Genomic DNA, 19,445 nt, shown 5'->3' on the forward strand with positions numbered 1-19,445 from the left:
CAGCGAGTGGACATTCACACCCGTCTGAGCCTTCAAGAGCTTGACAGTTTCTGGCCTCGTCGTCACCAGGAGCTTGCCCTCGCGTGGTGACAGCAGAGGCAACACCCCGAGACACCTTCTGATGTAATCTGGGCACACCTCGTCGAAGCCATCCACGAGACAGACCACTCTTGGGGACTCTAGCAGGTTGTAGCGAAGTAGTGCGTACTCCAGTTCACCAAACTCGTCCTCCCTAAAGACTGACCCCCTTAAGATTCCTTCCACAGCTTTCTCGTCGCTGTCACTGTGCTCTAAAACGGTGTAAAACTCCAAAAGATTAACTCTTAATAGCCAACAGGCGGCGACCCTTTCTTTTATTTTCTTCGCCATATATGACAGCATCTTCGACTTTCCCGCTCCGGGACCCCCCACTACGATTACTGTGTTTCTACTAGTGTCCTGTGCTTCGAGCTGGAATTTTTGCTGTTTACTTTCACACTCGCGAATCCTATCCAGAGACGAGAAGAACTCGTCCGTCAGTAGCCTCTGGTCCGCCAACTCCCTTGCTACGTAGTGTGCTGGCAACGTTTCCAGCTCGTGGCCCATCCTCAGAGGTTGCGACAGCCGTGACAGAGCCAGCAAGAGCGCCGGCTTTTCGTCCAGCAACGACTTGAGAGCATCGACTCCTGCCACCAGGTTCCGCAGGTGGCATTCGTAGCTGTCCCCGTTCAGTCTGACTTTGATGTCCAGGAAATCATTCCAGGTGTCATCGGAGACGTCAGATGATTTGTATTTGTCGTCGAAGCAGTTAATTCCCCACGGTGACACAATGACGAGACGCCGCTCAACTTCTATCTGGTTTACCAGCTCATACAAAATGGTAGGACTGTCTTCTCTATCATCGTCTACAATCACCTGTAAATGATTGAAACGGATTAGTTGAATGCAAATGTTTCCGAAACTATTTTTTTTTTTGAGGAAAAGTGCATGACATGCAACTCACCTGAATCAGGGCACAAAGAATTTACAGACGTTGGACCTGGGTTTCCTGCTTAATACACAGATGCTGCAACATAATGCCCCTTGCCAATCCTGTTATGTCCAAAAGAACAGACACCATACACACACACACACACACACACACACACACACACACACACACTCACATGGTGAGGAAGATATATATATATATATATATATATGTATGTATATATGTATATATATATATATATATATATATATATATATATATATATATGAGGAAATGGGCAATGGGAGTTACGTTAGTAGTGTGTGGATGAGTTGAGACTTTGGGTCTGGCAGGATGAGTGCTGGGGTAGTCCGTGGGGTTGCCCAGAACCCTGTGTCCAGATGGCTTAGTTATTAGACCATCTGCCTAGTAAGCAGTTTCCCCACTGATTTAAATCAATTAGATTAGATTAGATTTACTTTCATTCCAATTGATCTGTAATGAGGAGGTCCTCCAGGATGTGGAACATGGCAGAAAAACAACAATACCTGACAAATATTTACAACTAAAACAAATAAGCTAATGTACCATTCCACAGGTCCCAAGTGGAATGATCATCATTTTTTAATGAACACTACATGAAAGAGTCATTTTACAAATACTAATGCACTGAAGTTAAAATTAAAAAGTTTTTTATTTATTTATAAGGTAATAACATGTAATACAACTACTATAATACTTATTTACAATGAACACATTACTGCACTGAAATTGTGCAGAAGTTATATATGTATATGTATGTATATCAGTTGATTTTGCTGAGAAATTCATCAATGGAGTAGAAGGAGTTGGCCACCAACAAATCCTTTAGGCTTCTCTTAAAGTGAATTTTATTGGTTGTTAAGCTTTTTGTGGCTACTGGCAAGTTATTGAAAATGTGTGTCCCTGAATAAGACTAAGTGACTTTAAATCCTTATGAAGATTATTCTTATTTCTAGTATTGATTCCATGAATTGAGTTGTTGGTTTGAAAAAGTGATATATTTTAATGACAAATTTCATTAAGGAATAAATATATTGGGATGCAGTAGTTAGTACCCCTAGTTCCCTAAACAGGCTTCTGCAGGATGTTCTTGTGCCCAGAATACTTTAGCTTGGCTTGATGAATTACCCCATAAAATAATCCCATACGACATTATGGAATGAAAGTAAGCATAGTATGCCAGCTTTTTCATTTTTATATCCCCTACGTCTGACAAAATTCGCATTGCAAACAGTGACTTGTTAAGACGCTTCAGCAGTTCCGTGGTGTGCTCCTCCCAGTTGAATTTATTATCAAGCTGTAATACCAAGAATTTAACACTGTCCACTTCTTCTATCTTCTTGTCATCGTATGTTAGACATATACTCGTCGGACACCCCTTACAAGTTCTGAACTGCATGTAGTATGTTTTTTCAAAGTTTAGTGACAAAGATTTGGCTAGGAACCAGTGATTAATGTCCACAAATATTTTATTAGCTGATCTTTCTCAGAAATTTGCTACTTATTGCAATGTTTGTATCATCGGTAAACAAAATAAACTTGGCATCTGGTAATGTTACTGATGAAAAGTCATTGATATACACAAGAAAAAGTAAGGGCCACAAAATGGAACCTTGTGGGACCCCACATGTAATTAGTTCCCAGTTGGATGATGCCTGATAGCTTGATACGTGTCTTTTTCCTATTAACACCCTTTGTTACCTGCCAGAGATATAAGATTTGATTCATTTTGCAGCATTTCCTGTTACACTATAATATTCTAATTTACTTAAAAAGAATATTGTGATTTACAGTCTAATTCCTTTGACAAATCACAAAATATACCAGTTGCCTGAAATTTTTTGTCTAATGAATTAAGCACATTTTCACTGTAAGAGTAGATAGCCTTCTCAATATTAGAACCCTTTAGAAATCTAAACTGTGAGTTTGACGATATGTTATTTGAGATAAGATGGTTATAAAGCTGATTGTACATTACTTTTTCTAAAAGTTTTGAGAATGCTGGCAACAGTGAAATTGGATGGAAAAAACAGTGGCTTAACTTCAGCATATTTCAACCATCCAGGAAATATTCCACTGATAAACGACTGGTTACACAGATAGCTTAATATGTTACTTAGCTCAGAATCACATTCTTTAATTAACTTTGTAGATATTTCATCATACCCACTGGATGTTTTTGATTTTAAAGATTTTATGATGGACCTTATTTCTGCTTGGGTAGTGAGGGCCAAATTCATATTATGGAAGTTACTTGAAATGTCTGGTCTGAGGTATTCCATAGCAGTATGTACCAAACCTGACAGCACCATCTTTTCAGTAATAGTTATAAAATGTTTGTTATAAAGCTCTGCAACACTATATACATCTGTCACCAATGGATCATTTACTCTTAATGCTATTTCTTCCTCTTCATGTCTGGTTCTACCGGTCTCCTCCTTCACTATATCACATATTGTCTTTATTTTGTTATCTGATATGACTATCGTTTCCTTGTAATATATTTGCTTTGATGTCCATATTACAGTCTTTAATATTTTGCAATATTTCTTGTAATGTGCTATAGCATCAACATCGGAACTGTTTCAGATTGATAGATACAGTTTTCCCACTTGCAACCAATTTCTGTAATTTCTTTGTGTCTTATTTGTAGCTGCTGGGTCAAAAATGGTGTTTTCTCGTTTGGACACGTATGAAACAACAGACACCACATATACACACGTGAATTTTCGCGTATCGAAACATATACTTCTGTTTACAACATGAAATGTGTTGATACTTACTTTTTTTCAGACCTATGATTTCTACATTCTGTTAGATACTTTCATGCGATTCAGTTTTCGCATTTAGTTTCGTTCAAGGAAATTAATCTTACGCTGGATAAGATCTATTAACAGCAAGAACCACCGTTTGTTCCCAGTGATATAATAGGGCTTGTGCTGGAGAGCTATCATAGGCTAATTTCACCAATCTTATGGCGCAAGAGCACTGCAATATTTGGCTTGAGACACAGTTGAGAAACAGGTTATTGAACAAGCTGAATTATCTGCTTGAAAGTAGGAGCTCAAAACGACTCAGTTCACACACTTTCCCACACGATACTTCATCTTAACTAACATGAATAAATTAAAACTTGGGCTACCTTCCACACAATTTTCCTAGGCAAAATATTATATCAGATTCATGTTCCCTATATCAAACAAACCCAATAGTCTGACATGCTTGTCTGTGTCATTCCATTCAACTTCTACTTTAGTAACATTCTAGAGAATTTTTATATGTGCAGCCTTTATGTCAATCTGTGCAATCAGAACCTTGCTAATATGATTTACATGCATGAGGAAGTTGTGTTATGTGACTCACTGAAGCACACAAAAAATTTATTACACTGTGTCAGTAGCAACTACAATGATTATTTCAATGTACAGTATTTAATAATAATAATAAACTTTAAAACTGTTCTGACACGCTTACTGCATAACATCATTGCTATGTGGACCAAAACAAGAGTAATTTTAATAAAAATAAATATCAAGCAGATTTTAGGACAAAGGCCTACTCCCCCAAATATGTTCTTCTGAAACTACTACTCAAAAATAAAAAATAATATAATTGGCAAAAAGTTTTCACCTTTGTAAATTGGAAATGAGCTTATGACTTATAAGTATCCTTTCCAAATTCTGAAGAAGCTAAGCTCACACCTCAAGACCAGTCCAACTATTAGAGAAATGCTAAATGGCGCACAATACAAGTAAAATTTAGGGAAAATTTAAGACAAACATTGAAATTAAATCAGGAATGTCTCCATTCATTTCACACTACTTCACAGAAAAATATTTGAACACTTGAACAAATAAGAGATTAAAATAGACCAATCAATCAAATACTGAAGAACTAATATCACGTTCGTCTGCTTAGCTGTTGCATGCAAACTGGTAATTCTGCGTTGGAGCACTGAAATAGCACAAAAAGAAGTAGATATTCTTAAGGAAACAACAGGACGAGTAAGTGTTCATATCTCATTAGAAACGGAAAAGTACATATTTGGTCCCCAAAGTCTCTCTACATTTAGGCGAAACCTCTCAAGAGACTGCCTTAGAAAACATTACAGAAGACATTTACTATAAAAGATACGCCTCCAAATACTGATAAGTAAGACACTGCAATATGATCAACAGATCAGAGTTTTCTTTAATGGGGCTGAAACACGAATTTTAAACAGAAAGAGAGGCACTGAATGAATACAAAACTGGACTAGAGAAATTGTAGGGTTCTACTAAACTTGCAGCAAAGATAAAATAGGAACAATAAAATGGATCACAGTAGTAGAACAAGAACAGTAAGAAACAGATATAACCCAAGGAAATACAAGATCCTGAGGCAGGATGTGCATGAATGGACAGTTCTCGAGGAAGCAAAACCCAAGAAGAGTCGAATCGCTTGGTCTGAAGACAGGAAAAGAGCTCATTCCGAAGACCAGAGTGTAATATAGCGATAAATAAAGAGTGAAAGTAAAAATTAAGTAGCACCTGAACGAGAATAATAATAATAGTAAACAATCCTCAGTTGTTACATGTCTATTGTTCCGATTTTGTCAATTGAGATAAGCTATATTTTCCACTTTATCATGTTTCTTTCGACGAACAGGGCTTTGGAACCTACAGTAATTTAAGAATATAGCAACTTTCGCTTAGGAAGTCAATGCCATGGTTGGGAATAACAGCGAATGGACGTGACTGAGGTTATATGACGTCCTCAAATTTGTGTTAATTAGAGCGTTATCCTGTTGAATCAGACAAAACACCTGAGTTATTACGATAATGATATGCCAGTTACACTGCTCTTTATGTGATTTGTATGGCCGCGGGGTTACAGACGCCATGTCACTGACTGCATGGCCCCTCCCACCGGAGGTTCGAGTCCTCCCTTGGGCATGGGTGTGTGTGTTGTTCTTAGCGTAAGTTAGTTTAAGTAGTGTGTAAGTCTAGCTACTGATGACCTCAGCAGTTTGGTCCCTTAGAAATTCACATACATTTTTGAGCTGTATGGTGTAAATCACTATGAGCTCATCTGGCATACTGCCATCTTCAGGTGTTAGATAAATATGTCAACAAGTGATAATGTTGATTTAGTAAACTGTAACTATGATCGTAAAGGTATCATAAATTCAATTGGTGTTTTTGCCTTAACGTGTAATATTAATGATGCCATTTGCTGTCTTTGTTGGAATTGTGTTTGGATGTTACTTGCACGTTTATTGTAATTTTAGTGTTATATCTGATCTTTAGATATATATTTGTCAGTTTTTGTGCATTATTTTTCTTCTTCACAGCATTTATCTCAGTGAAGCAGCGATATTACATATTTCCATAGTTACTACTAGAGGTAAGCGACGTGTGGAAATAGTAACTCTCCATATTTACTGAACGAACAAACCGATCTCGAGCACAAAAATATATATTGAAAACTTCATTGATATTGTAAAGCAGAAAAACGGGTAAAATAACCAAACCAGAGATACTAAGTAACTCACATCCATTGTAAGAGCATAAACACTGTAGAAGAAAGATACAACACCAAGAAAACATCGCAGCCCATAAACCATAAAAAAAACTATCAGAAAAAAATAAGAATGAAACATAATAATCCCAACACAACCCAGGTGAAAACGAAAGCAGATGTTTCAAATTTCACGTCCAAGAAGTCGGTCACACAGGAGACTCGTGCAAACATATTGTCATTCGGACAGACTCCCGTATGGACGACATAGTAATAAGCACCCTGGAATAGAGAAACAACTGGAAGATTTGAAAACAAGTAATCACCAGGTCTGCAAGGAATCCCAATTTGGGTTTACATAGAGTACTCTACGACATCGGCCCCTTACCTAGCCTGCATTTATTGTGAATCTCTCTTCAGCACAAAGTCCCAAGTTACTGGGAAAAAAGTGCAGGTGACTCCAGTATGGGAGAAGGGTAAAAGTACGGACCCGCAAAATTAGAGCTCAATATCCCTAACTTATGTTTGTTGCAGAATCCTTGAACATATTCTCAGTTCGAATATATTAAACTTTCTTGAGTCGGGGAAGCTTATGTCCACGAATCAGCATGTTTTTAGAAAGCATTGGTCGTGTGAACTCAGGGTGCCCTTTTCTCACATGATATACTGCGAATTATTCATAAAGGACAACAGGCTGACTGCGTATTTCTAAATTTGCGGAAATCATTTGACCCGGTGCCCCATTGGAGGCAGTTAAAGGAGGTTCGAACATATGGAGTAAGTTCACAGATACGTGAGTGGCTCGACGACTTCGTAAGTAACAGAACCCACTGTATTGTCCTCGACGGCGAGTGTTCATCAGAGACAAAGCTATCGTCAGGAGTGCCACAGGGACGTGTGATAAGACCGCGGTTGTGCTCTATACATGGTGTTACAAAAAGGTACGGCCAAACTTTCAGGAAACATTCCTCACACACAAAGAAAGAAAATATGTTATGTGGACATGTGTCCGGAAACGCTTACTTTCCATGTTAGAGCTCATTTTATTACTTCTCTTCAAATCACATTAATCATGGAATGGAAACACACAGCAACAGAACGTACCAGCGTGACTTCAAACACCTTGTTACAGGAAATGTTCAAAATGTCCTCCGTTAGCGAGGATACATGCATCCACCCTCCGTCGCATGGAATCCCTGATGCGCTGATGCAGCCCTGGAGAATGGCGTATTCTATCACAGCCGTCCACAATACGAGCACGAAGAGTCTCTACATTTGGTACCGGGGTTACGTGGACAAGAGCTTTCAAATGCCCCCATTAATAAACCTCAAGACGGATGATGTCAGGAGAGCGTGGAGGTCATGGAATTGGTCCACCTCTACCAATCCATCGGTCACCGAATCTGTTGTTGAGAAGCGTACGAACACTTCGACTGAAATGTGCAGGAGCTCCATCGTGCATGAACCACATGTTGTGTCGTACTTGTAAAGCCACATGTTCTAGCAGCACAGGTAGAGTATCCCGTATGAAATCATGATAACGTGCTCCATTGAGCGTAGGTGGAAGAACATGGAGCCCAATCGAGACATCACCAACAATGGCTGCCCAAACGTTCACAGAAAATGTGTTGATGACGTGATTGCACAATTGCGTGTTGATTCTCATCAGCCAACACATGTTGACTGTGAAAATTTACAATTTGATCACGTTGGAATGTAGCCTCATCAGTAAAGCGAACATTTACACTGAAATGAGGATTGACACATTGTTGGATGAACCATTCGCAGAAGTGTACCCGTGGAGGCCAATCAGCTGCTGATAGTGCCTGCACACGCTGTACATGGTACGGAAACAACTGGTTGCCCCGTAGCACTCTCCATATAGTGACGTGGTCAACGTTACCTTGTGCAGCAGCAACTTCTCTGACGCTGACATTAGAGTTATCGTCAACTGCACGAAGAATTGCCTCGTCCATTGCAGGTGTCCTCGTCGTTCTAGGTCTTCCCCACTCACGTGTCGTAGGCTGGAATGTTCCGTGCTCCCTAAGACGCCGATCAATTGCTTCGAACGTCTTCCTGTCGGGACACGTTCGTTCAGGAAATCTGTCTCGATACAAACGTACCGCGCCACGGCTATTGCCCCGTGCTAATCCATACATCAAATGGGCATCTGCCAACTCCGCATTTGTAAACATTGCACTGACTGTAAAACCACGTTCGTAATGAACACTAACCTGTTGATGCTACGTACTGATGTGCTTGATGCTACACTCCTGGAAATGGAAAAAAGAACACATTGACACCGGTGTGTCAGACCCACCATACTTGCTCCGGACACTGCGAGAGGGCTGTACAAGCAATGATCACACGCACGGCACAGCGGACACACCAGGAACCGCGGTGTTGGCCGTCGAATGGCGCTAGCTGCGCAGCATTTGTGCACCGCCGCCGTCAGTGTCAGCCAGTTTGCCGTGGCATACGGAGCTCCATCGCAGTCTTTAACACTGGTAGCATGCCGCGACAGCGTGGACGTGAACCGTATGTGCAGTTGACGGACTTTGAGCGAGGGCGTATAGTGGGAATGCGGGAGGCCGGGTCGACGTACCGCCGAATTGCTCAACACGTGGGGCGTGAGGTCTCCACAGTACATCATGCGCGTACTGCTTTCTGTAGAATTCATCCTTCTTTGGGCCAAAGAGATGGAAGTTGTGAGGTGTGGGCTGTAGAGTGGATGAGGAAGAAGAGCCCAATGAAGTTTTGTGAGCTCCTCTCAGGTGCACAGACTTGTGTGAGGACTTGTGTTGTCAGGGAGAAGGAGAAGTTCGTTAACATTTTTGTAGCGACGAACACCCTGAAATAATTTCTTCAGTTTTGTGCGGAGAGGCCGGCACGTGGGGGATCAGACAGGTTTGTGCGACTTTGTTGTGATGATGACAGACGCCTCGCCCGACGACTTACTGTGCTTTTGTTCACTGCCAAATTTCCGTAGACCGTCTGCAAGCGCTTGTGAATACCTGCGATGCTGTGATTTTCCGCCAAAAGACATTCAATGACAGCTGTCTGCTTGGAATGCACCTTCGTTACAGATACCATTTTAGAGGCTATGTACAGCGCCACCACCCACCGGAAGTTCATGAAACTATAGGGGTTGAAGCGGGAATATTCCACGATGTCGCACAATAAATTCTGCATTTTTGCAACCGAAAATGGCCGAGAAAAACTGTGTAGCATTACTTATTTAACGGCCCTCGTACCAGCTAACTGGAAAGTGAAGCCCCTGATGACATGGTTGGATGAAAATGATTTGAGTCGCAGTTCTCCGTGACAGGTAGAATGGCAACCAGACTGGAAGAGTGTCATTTGTGTTGGCTCATAAGACATATAATGGGCGTGGGCAGCACCAGATGTCGAGTAATCACTGTGAAGGATGCGGAGAGGCCGTATAATCGTGTGAGACAACGTTATAAGCTTCCGACAGAGCTTGAAAGGGGCTTCATTGTGTGACTCCATTTGGCCAATACATCCGCATTTGTTGGTCAGTCGGATGTGTCTATGTCACGATGTTGGTCTGCAGGAGGACGTGGGGGCAGGCATACTCATCGTTAACGTTCTGGTCAACCATGTGTGATCGTCACAAGGGGAAGTTGCCATATTGTGCACCAACGGACATGGTAACCTTTCACGTCTGCGGGTATTATCCGAGAACAAGTAATGGAGTCCCCGCTACGGTCTGTTGGGTTGGGTTGTTTGAGGAAGGAGACCAGACAGCGAGGTCGTCGTTCTCATCGGATTAGGAAAGGACGGGGCAGGAAGTTGGCCGTCCCCTTTGAAAGGAACCATCCCGGCATTTGCCTGGAGTGATTTAGGGAAATCACGGAAAACCTAAATCAGGACGGCCGGACGCGGGATTGAACCGTCGTCCTCCCGAACGCGAGTCCAGTGTCTAACCACTGCACCACCTCGCTCGCTACGTTCTGTAATTGCTTGAGAGTAGCAGCAGCCGTACTAGGGAAGTAGCGTCGAATGTGTTAGCAACGCAACAGGAAAGGCAGCGTTTAGGGTGGGGCTGCGACTGGGAAGTATGTATCACTTATGAATGGCGTCACCTGGTGTTCAGTTATGGTTCAAATGGCTCTGAGCACTATGGGACTTAACCGCTGAGGTCATCAGTCCCCTAGAACTTAGAACTACTTAAACCTAACTAACCTAAGGACATCACACACATCCATGCCCGAGGCAGGATTCGAACCTGCGACCGTAGCGGTCGCGCGGTTCCAGACTGCAGCGCCTAGAACCGATCGGCCACTCCTGCCGGCTGTGTTCAGTTATGAACAGCGGTTCTGCAATACCGCCGGCGAGTATGGAAGAATCTGGGTTGGGGTCTCTTCTTCCAAAATTTTGGGGCGACACTGCGGTATTACTGCTGGCCTCACGGTGTGAGTAGCCGTTGGGGACACTTCACGTCACGACTGGGTGTAATTGAGAGAACTACGGCAGAACAACTGTTCCTAGGATTGCCAGGTGTAAGGCTTTAGCCGGACCCGTCCCGCATACTGCCGTCGTGTAGGGCCAAATATATGCAAGCAAGGCCCGTCCACCTTTTCTTAGGCTTTTTAGCAATGAATTAGAGAACGCACAATCATGCTAATGAGCTAAGCACAGGCAATAAGAAAAGGAGGAATAAGGAGAGATATATCACACAGATGTACAGATAATACCAACGAATATTATTGTTATGTCTGTGTCCTTTGTTTTCCTTCGTAAGCCGAACGAACATAACGCACGATGTTACAACCGTGCTACGCGCAGAACGAGCGAGGCAGAGTAGGATGTACAAATCACCCGATACCAACCTGCGATAAACAGCAACAACTTCAGAAAATTTGTCTAGAGAAAACGCAAAGCCGGATGACAGTAATTTATTTCATCAATAGCACAATTTCACGACATTCGTGCGAAAAAAAGACAGTTCAGCCTTTAAAAAACTTTTGGCATACGAAAAGTGGACTGCTTGTTTCAGATCACAGCTTAAAGAAGAATTTTATTCTGAATTATTGAAATTGGCAGAATGTTACTTTGCAATTCCAGGAGATATTGGGCGCGTTTAACGGGCGTTCGGCTTCACAAATGTCCAATGGAGAAAGCAACACAATAAATTGCCAATCGACACAATCACAAAGATCATGCTTTCAAGAGTTATGTCAAATGATTTTAAGAAAAATAACGTTCTTGATAAACTGGGTTCAAAACAGAAATTTCAGTACCGGTACATAACAACACATTATTATTATCTCTTTATATGTCTAATTGAAATTTCAAAAGCATTGCATATCTTCCCGCTTTGCGTCCCAGAAGAACAGATAGTTATTTTGATTAATGAACAACTTTTAGTGTATTTTGACATAAGATTTTCTTAGGAAGAGAACTGAGCAGTTAAGAAGACTGACAACTTAGTTGCTATCATGCTATCATAATTTCCAAATCAGAAGAAGTTAAGTGATAGTTTAAGCACGTTGAAGACTGATCTCGCAAAACACAGACTGTAAGTGGTTATTAACAAACGATTTAAAATACCTAGCAGACTCTATTTCTATGCAAAATCCAGCTTCTAGAACATAAAGTCTGACTAAATGTAACGAAGGGTCCGGCTTTTCTATGCTGGTGGCAGAAAATCGCAACACCGAAAAATAATTAATGTAGACTAATGAAATTTCGTGAATGCATTTGTCAAGGTAAAATATTTCAGGATTCAACATTGCAAGATACAGGTTAATGTGTGTCCGAGATGTTGTTGTTGTAGTCCTCGGTCCTGAGACTGGTTTGATGCAGCTCTCCATGCTACTCTATCCTGTGCAAGCTTCTTGATCTCCCAGTACTTACTGCAACTTACATCCTTCTGAATCAGTGTATTCGTCTCTTGGTCTCCCTCTACGATTTTTACCCTCCACACTGCCCTCCAATGCTAAATTTGTGATCCCTTGATGCCTCAGAACATGTCCTACCAACCGGTTCCTTCTTCTTGTCAAGTTGTGCCACAAACTCTTCTTCTCCCCAATTCTATTCAATACCTCCTCATTAGTTATGTGATCTACCCATCTAATCTTCAGCATTCTTCTGTAGCACCACATTTCGAAAGCTTCTATTCTCTTCTTGTCCAAACTATTTATCGTCCATGTTTCACTTCCATACATGGCTACACTCCGTGCAAATACTTTCAGAAACGACTTCCTGACACTTAAATCTATACTCGATGTTAACAAATTTCTCTTCTTCAGAAACGCTTACCTTGCCATTGCCAGTCTACATTTTATATCCTCTCTACTTCGACCGTCATCAGTTATTTTTCTCCCCATATAGCAAAACTCCTTTACTACTTTAAGTGTCTCATTTCCTAATCTAATTCCCTCAGCATCACCCGACTTAATTCGACTACATTCCATTATCCTCGTTTTGCTTTTGTTGATGTTCATCTTATATCCTCCTTTCAAGGCACTGTCCATTCCGTTCAACTGCTCTTCCAAGTCCTTTGCTGTCTCTGACATAATTACAATGTCACCGGCGAACCTCAAATTTTTTATTTCTTCTCCATTGATTTTAATTCCTAATCCGAACTTTTCTTTTGTTTCCTTTACTGCTTGCTCAATATACAGATTGAATAATATCGTGGATAGGCTACAACCCTGTCTCACTCCCTTCCCAACCAGTGCTTCCCTTTCATGTCCCTCGACTCTTATAACTGCCATCTGCTTTCTGTACAAATTGTAAATAGGCTTTCGCTGCCTGTATTTGACCCCTGCCACCTTTAGAGTTTTAAATAGATTATTCTAGTCAACATTTTCAAAAGCTTTCTCTAAGTCTACAAATGCAAGAAACGTAGGTTTGCCTTTCCTTAATCTTTCTTCTAAGATAAGTCGTAGGATCAGTATTGCCTCGCGTGTTCCAATATTTCTACGGAATCCAAACTGATCTTCCCCAAGGTCGGCTTCTACCAGTTTTTCCATTCGTCTGTAAAGAATTCGTGTTAGTATTTTGCAGCTGTGACTTATTGAATTGATAGTTCGGTAATTTTCACATCTGCCAACACCTGCTTTCTTTGGAATTACGCCTGCCCCATACATGTTGCTCACCAGATGGTATAACGACGTCCTCTTGAGCAGTACCCGCCTGGAGATCCGAATAGGGGACTATTTTACCTCCGGAATATTTTACCCAAGAGGAGGCCATCATCATTTAATCATACAGTAAAGCTGCATGCCCTCGGGAAAAATTACGGCTGTAGTTTCCCCTTGCTTTCAGCCCTTTCGCAGTACCATCACAGCAAGGCGGTTTTGGCTAGTGTTACAATTCCTGATCAGTCAATCATCCAGACTGTTGCCTCTGAAACTATTGAAAAGGCTGCTGCCCCTCTTCAGGAACCACAAGTTTGTCTGGTCTCCCCACCAACGGCATTACTGGCACCGAGACAGAACACGTTTTCAGCAGAAACCACCACAGACCTCTATCCTGCTCTCCAATGAGCTCTCTCTTGAGTCGCAAGTAGCGATGGTTTCGCGTCCACGCAATGCACGCTACAGGGTGTGTGGCTCGCAGCTCTTCTTGAAGTAACTGGTCTGTAACAATTCATTATGTCACTGTGGTGGGAACTGCTGCTTATATTGCTGCTGCAGATGCGATGCAATGCGCTGTAGCCATACGCCGAACACGATGGTCTTGCCTCTCGTAGTGCCACGTGGCCGTTTGACGCCTGGTCTTGTTGCGACCGTACATTCACGTGACCACCGCTGACAGCAATCACGTGCAGAGGCTACATTCCTGCCAAGTCTTCCTGAACTGTTGCAGAAGGACCATCCAGCATCTCGTAGTCCTATTACACGACCCCGTTCAAACTCAGTGAGGTGCTGATAATGACGTCTTTGTCGCCTTAAAGGCATTCTTGTCTAACATCAACTCACAACGAACAATCGCAAAGGTAACTAAGGCTCACGATCACTACAGCATGTACCGGGTGATTAAAAAGCCAGTATAAATTTGAAAACTTAATAAACCACAGAATAGTTTAGATAGAGAGGTAAAAATTGACACACATGCTTGGAATGACATGGGGTTTTATTAGAACAAAAAAAAAGTTCACAAAATGTCCGACACATGGCGCTGGACAGCAAAACGTCAGTGACTGCGCATGACAATCGTGTATAAAAGGAGCTGTAATGAGAGAGAGAATCAGATGCGCCAGCAGTCGCAGCATGTTGACATTAGCTGAAAAGGCGCTTTTAGTGAAGCTGTATTATCAAAATGGGGAATGAACTAGTTCAGCGTTACGATCCTATCACCATGGGAAGGGGATTCGAACGGGGAAAGGACCGTTGACAAATGCAGCTGTGGCGAGAATGATTTCGAAGTTCGAAGCCACGAGTTGTTTAGACGATAGACCCCGTAGTGGCCGACCGAGCACAAGGCGTAATGCTGCTGAGACAGTTCAGGAAGAAATGGAGACTGTAGCGGGTTAGTCTATGCACGGGGAAGTCAGCGCTCGTGCAGTCGCACGTCGTACCGGCATTCAATACACTGCTGTTTGGTTGGCACTGGGGTGTACCCTCCGATGCTATCCGTACAACATCCATCGGCATCATGAACTGTTACCTGGCGATCTAGTGAAGCGCGGGGCATTTGCGGTGTGGGCGTTTCAAAAGATGGCGGAAGATGACGATTGGTTGAGTAATGTGTTGTGGACCGACGAAGCTCATTTCACGCTTCGAGGGTCTGTCAACGCCCACAACTGCAGAATTTCGGCTACCGAAAATCCTAGAACTGTCGTGGAAACTCCATTGCACGACGAGAAAGTCACGATATGGGTTGGATATACCACATCAACCGTTAACGGGCCTTTTTTCTCCGGGGAAATGCGTGATTCTGCTTTTGTAACTGCTACCGTGACGGATGAGAGGTACGCTGATATGTTACAGAATCGCATCATTCCCAGCCTGGCTAATAAATACCTGCTGGAACGTACGATGTTAATGCAGGATGGTGCTCTACCCCATATTGCTAGATCTCTTGCGCGCGTCGTTTGGTGATGATCGTGTGCTCAGCCGTCACTTTCGTCATGCTTGGCCTCCCAGGTCCCCAGACCTCAGTCCGTGCGATTATTGGCTTTGGGGTTACCTGAAGTCGCAAGTGTATCGTCATCGACCTACATCTCTAGGGATGCTGAAATACAACATCCGACGCCAATGCCTCACCATAACTCCAGACATGCTTTACAGTGCTGTTCACAACATTATTCCTCGGCTACAACTATTGTTGAGGAAAGATGGTGGGCGTATTGAGCGTTTCCTGTAAAGAACATAATTTTTGCTTTGTCTTACTTTGTTATGCTAATTATTGCTATTCTGATCAGATGAAGCGCCATATGTGGGACTTTTTTTGAACTTTTGTATTTTTTTGGTTCTAATAAAACCCCATGTCATTCCAAGCAAGTGTGTCAATTTGTACCTCTCTATCTACATTATTCCGTGATTTATTCAGTTTTCAAATTTATACTGACTTTTTGATCACCTGGTATTTAAAGCTAACATGATTTGCATCCTCATAGTGGCGCTACTTGCGCCACTCTTATGCGACTGGCGCGAAATCTGAACAGAGATTGTCTTTCAGGTGTAGAAACACGCCTACCAACTTTCGTTTGTATCGCTGAACTCCTTGGTGTTGCAATTTTTTAGCGTCTGTGTATTTTCAGATCTGGAAACCCTACCTTTACCTCACGGACATTCTGTGTTCTCATGTCTCACCTCTCATGCTACAATATCCTTATATCATTTTTATGTAGGACTACGTCTGACCACACACGGCACGTTGAAAGATGCCTGTTGTTACCCTTTCATGAGAGTTAAGGGCACTTTACGATCTCTCATGCGTGCAGTTTGTAATGAGCTGCCTGTAAGTCTTGTTTCATGCTGCTGCAGCTACGCAGAGCCCCTGCAGATGGGGTGAACGATTTTTGTTTGGTTATTTCAGTTACTCAAAGTTTGTTCTTTACCTCATTCTCTTTGTATGTGTTGGTGTATAAATGAATGTGAGAGTGACAAGGTTTTGAATTTCGCACCACATGCCAGAGAGAGTACAGTAGTAATTTTGCACTGCCAGTCGAAATGGGCTGTGTCAGGCAGCAGAGTCCAGGGAGCTTCTTGACCAGTAACAAGATGAGAGCAGGAAAAATAAATCCCCGGAGAATGTTGGCACTGTCCTTCCGGTGCTTAAGGGAAACTACCCCACCTTTGGCCGCCCAGAGGATGGCCAGGACTTGCAGTGAAACCGGTATCTGTTGCTGGCTTTCCGGAGGTAGTTGCAGCTGGTTCTTGCTGTGCGCTAGACGTCAGGTTTAAGATACTGGGTTCGTTTAAGGGAATTGTAAAAAAAGCACTCCGTCTTCAGGCCTCAAGTGGCCCATCGGGACCATCCGACCGCCGTGTCATCCTCGGGTGAGGATGCGGATAGGAGGGGCGTGTGGTCAGCACACTGCTCTCCCGGTCGTTATGATGGTTTTCTTTCACTGGAGCCGCTACTATTCGGTCGAGTAGCTCCTCAATTGGCATCACGAGGCTGAGTGAACCCCGAAAAATGGCAACAGCGCATGGCGGCCTAAATGGCCACCCATCCAAGTGCCGGCCACGCCCGACATTGCTTAAGTTCGGTGATCTCACGGGAACCTGTGCATCCACTGCGGCAAGGCCGTTGCCAAGGGAATTGTAGTGGGTCATTAATCTTTTTTCTTTCATCTTTGATGCGAATTTTAGCCAAATACTTTGAAAAGTGGCTACACTAAGTCACAGCGACAGAGATTGCGCCAAAGAGTATTATTACGCCGCCTCCACTGGCGCAGTAGTAGTTCAGAGGTTGCCGTGGGTAGTGTTTGTTCAGAGGTTGCCGTGGGCAGTGCTTGTTGAGAGGATGTCGAGAGCAGTACTAGCTGAGAGCATGTCGTGTGCAGTTATTGTTCTGTTGGGCGAGAGAATAGATGCTGTTCGGTTGGTGTAATGTATATACGGAGGATGTTGCAATGGTCATAGTGTATTTTTCGTCTATGTATATGGAGGTAACAAAAAATTTTTTTATTTCAAATCTCCTTAATAATAATGCATCTTGGCCACAGGTTCAGTCAACAAAGCATCTGGCTCTTGTTCATGTATTAGACTTGTAATTCTGGTTTCTATGTGCAATTGTAGTATTTGTGGTTTATCAATTAGTTCATTGTAAATGGTGTTAAAAAGTTCTTGTCGTATTGAGGAAGAACTGTGCCAGATACAAGTACGTTGAACCACACTACCACACAAAGAACAGTTACACTTGTGCTTTGTTGTTTCGTAGCTTTTATAGTTGCAGGGGACTTGATTAATCAGTTGTGTTAACGGAAATTTCCTTTCATTCTTTATTGTTATTTTATACAGTCAGATTGCGTACTAATAGTAGTCAGGGCGAACCGGTTACGAGACTTCATAACCGGACACACAGCTACTAAAATTATTATATTTTCATTTTATAATTAAGCCCCCATGCAACTTGCTTTAATTAGTTAGTTACATGTGGATCATGATGCACGATAGATCGTAATATTGTCCAGTTTGATAGAGGAAACAGACATTAGAACGTGTTAGTCCAGTTACAGAAATGCTATCACAGTCTCCTTCAGGTTCGTTTATGTTAGTAAAAGGTCCAATATCTTGTTTGTTAATGGCATTCTGCGAGAGAGATTAGTCTCTTAGCCAGCGCTTTGAAGTTGAGCCATCGCTCTGTGATCATATAATCCATTTTCTTAAATCTTGGGCTTGACGTTTGTTAAATTCTGGTTAGCATTAACTTACATAGTGAGTGGAAATTTTGTGTGGGGTTCAGTTTTTTCTTTGTGCCTACTAGGATGCTCTTTGTCCATTAGAATCCCATGTGCTCAAGATCTCACAGCTATTAAACTGTAGTATCTTGTATGTGTAGTATGTAAAAACCTGTGCGAAGCAGATACCTACATTTCATCTGAATTATTGTTGGTAATCATTTTGTTGACTTTTTTCAAACTGTTGGCGATCATTTGCCTTTGATGTGGCTGCTTCCATCATCTACTGTTTTCATTCTCTGATTGGCTTACTGACAGCGGAGAGTAATATAAACGATGTCTGGCCATTTTAATGGTATAAGTGAATTTGTGAGTTATGTAATTTCACTTTCGATTTGTGAAAATTGATATCTCTAGCTCTAGGTTGTATCCACTACCAATGATCCGTTCATCCAAATGAGTCCATCACCATAATGTGTTAGGTGACTCATTATTCAATAGCTAACCATGATTCACTGCTTCTGTTCGCACAATGAATATTGTGTACTGAATACCCTCCAGAGAACTATTTGTGGCAAACTTCTGCCTTTTGATAAATACATTGTCACCATTTATGATAAAAAGTATCTTATTGGTTACACAAATGATTTTGTTACTATGAGTAATATTAGCCATTCCAACAATCTGTATTTGACCCTTAGAAAGAAATGTGTCTACAGTGCCAAAGCATATTTAAAGAAAGTAGTAAGTAAAACGAGATATTGTCAGTATGATAAAATCTAATGTGACTTACAATGCGTTACTTTCCCTGACACGGTCATTTAAACTCGTATTAACTGTTTTATCAAATCCTATTTTGATTCATTCATTGGGTCATATCCGTTGTGCCCTCGGTGAGTCAATAAGACGAGCATGCTAATCAGAAAATGCGACGTATCCAGGAGCGCACTTTTTCAACACTATCTAGACGAAAATTAAACTCATTCGTTCAGAATTTGTGCTCATGTTATTAATTTCCTTTACAAACAATAGTAAAATATGTACACCATATTTCACGTGGCATTCCTGCTCAGGATCCTTCAATTACTAAAGCAAATAAATAATATCATATCCACATATACCTTTATATAT

Source organism: Schistocerca piceifrons, chromosome 9 (assembly GCF_021461385.2).
Source record: "Schistocerca piceifrons isolate TAMUIC-IGC-003096 chromosome 9, iqSchPice1.1, whole genome shotgun sequence".
In the NCBI taxonomy this organism is placed as follows: domain Eukaryota; kingdom Metazoa; phylum Arthropoda; class Insecta; order Orthoptera; family Acrididae; genus Schistocerca; species Schistocerca piceifrons.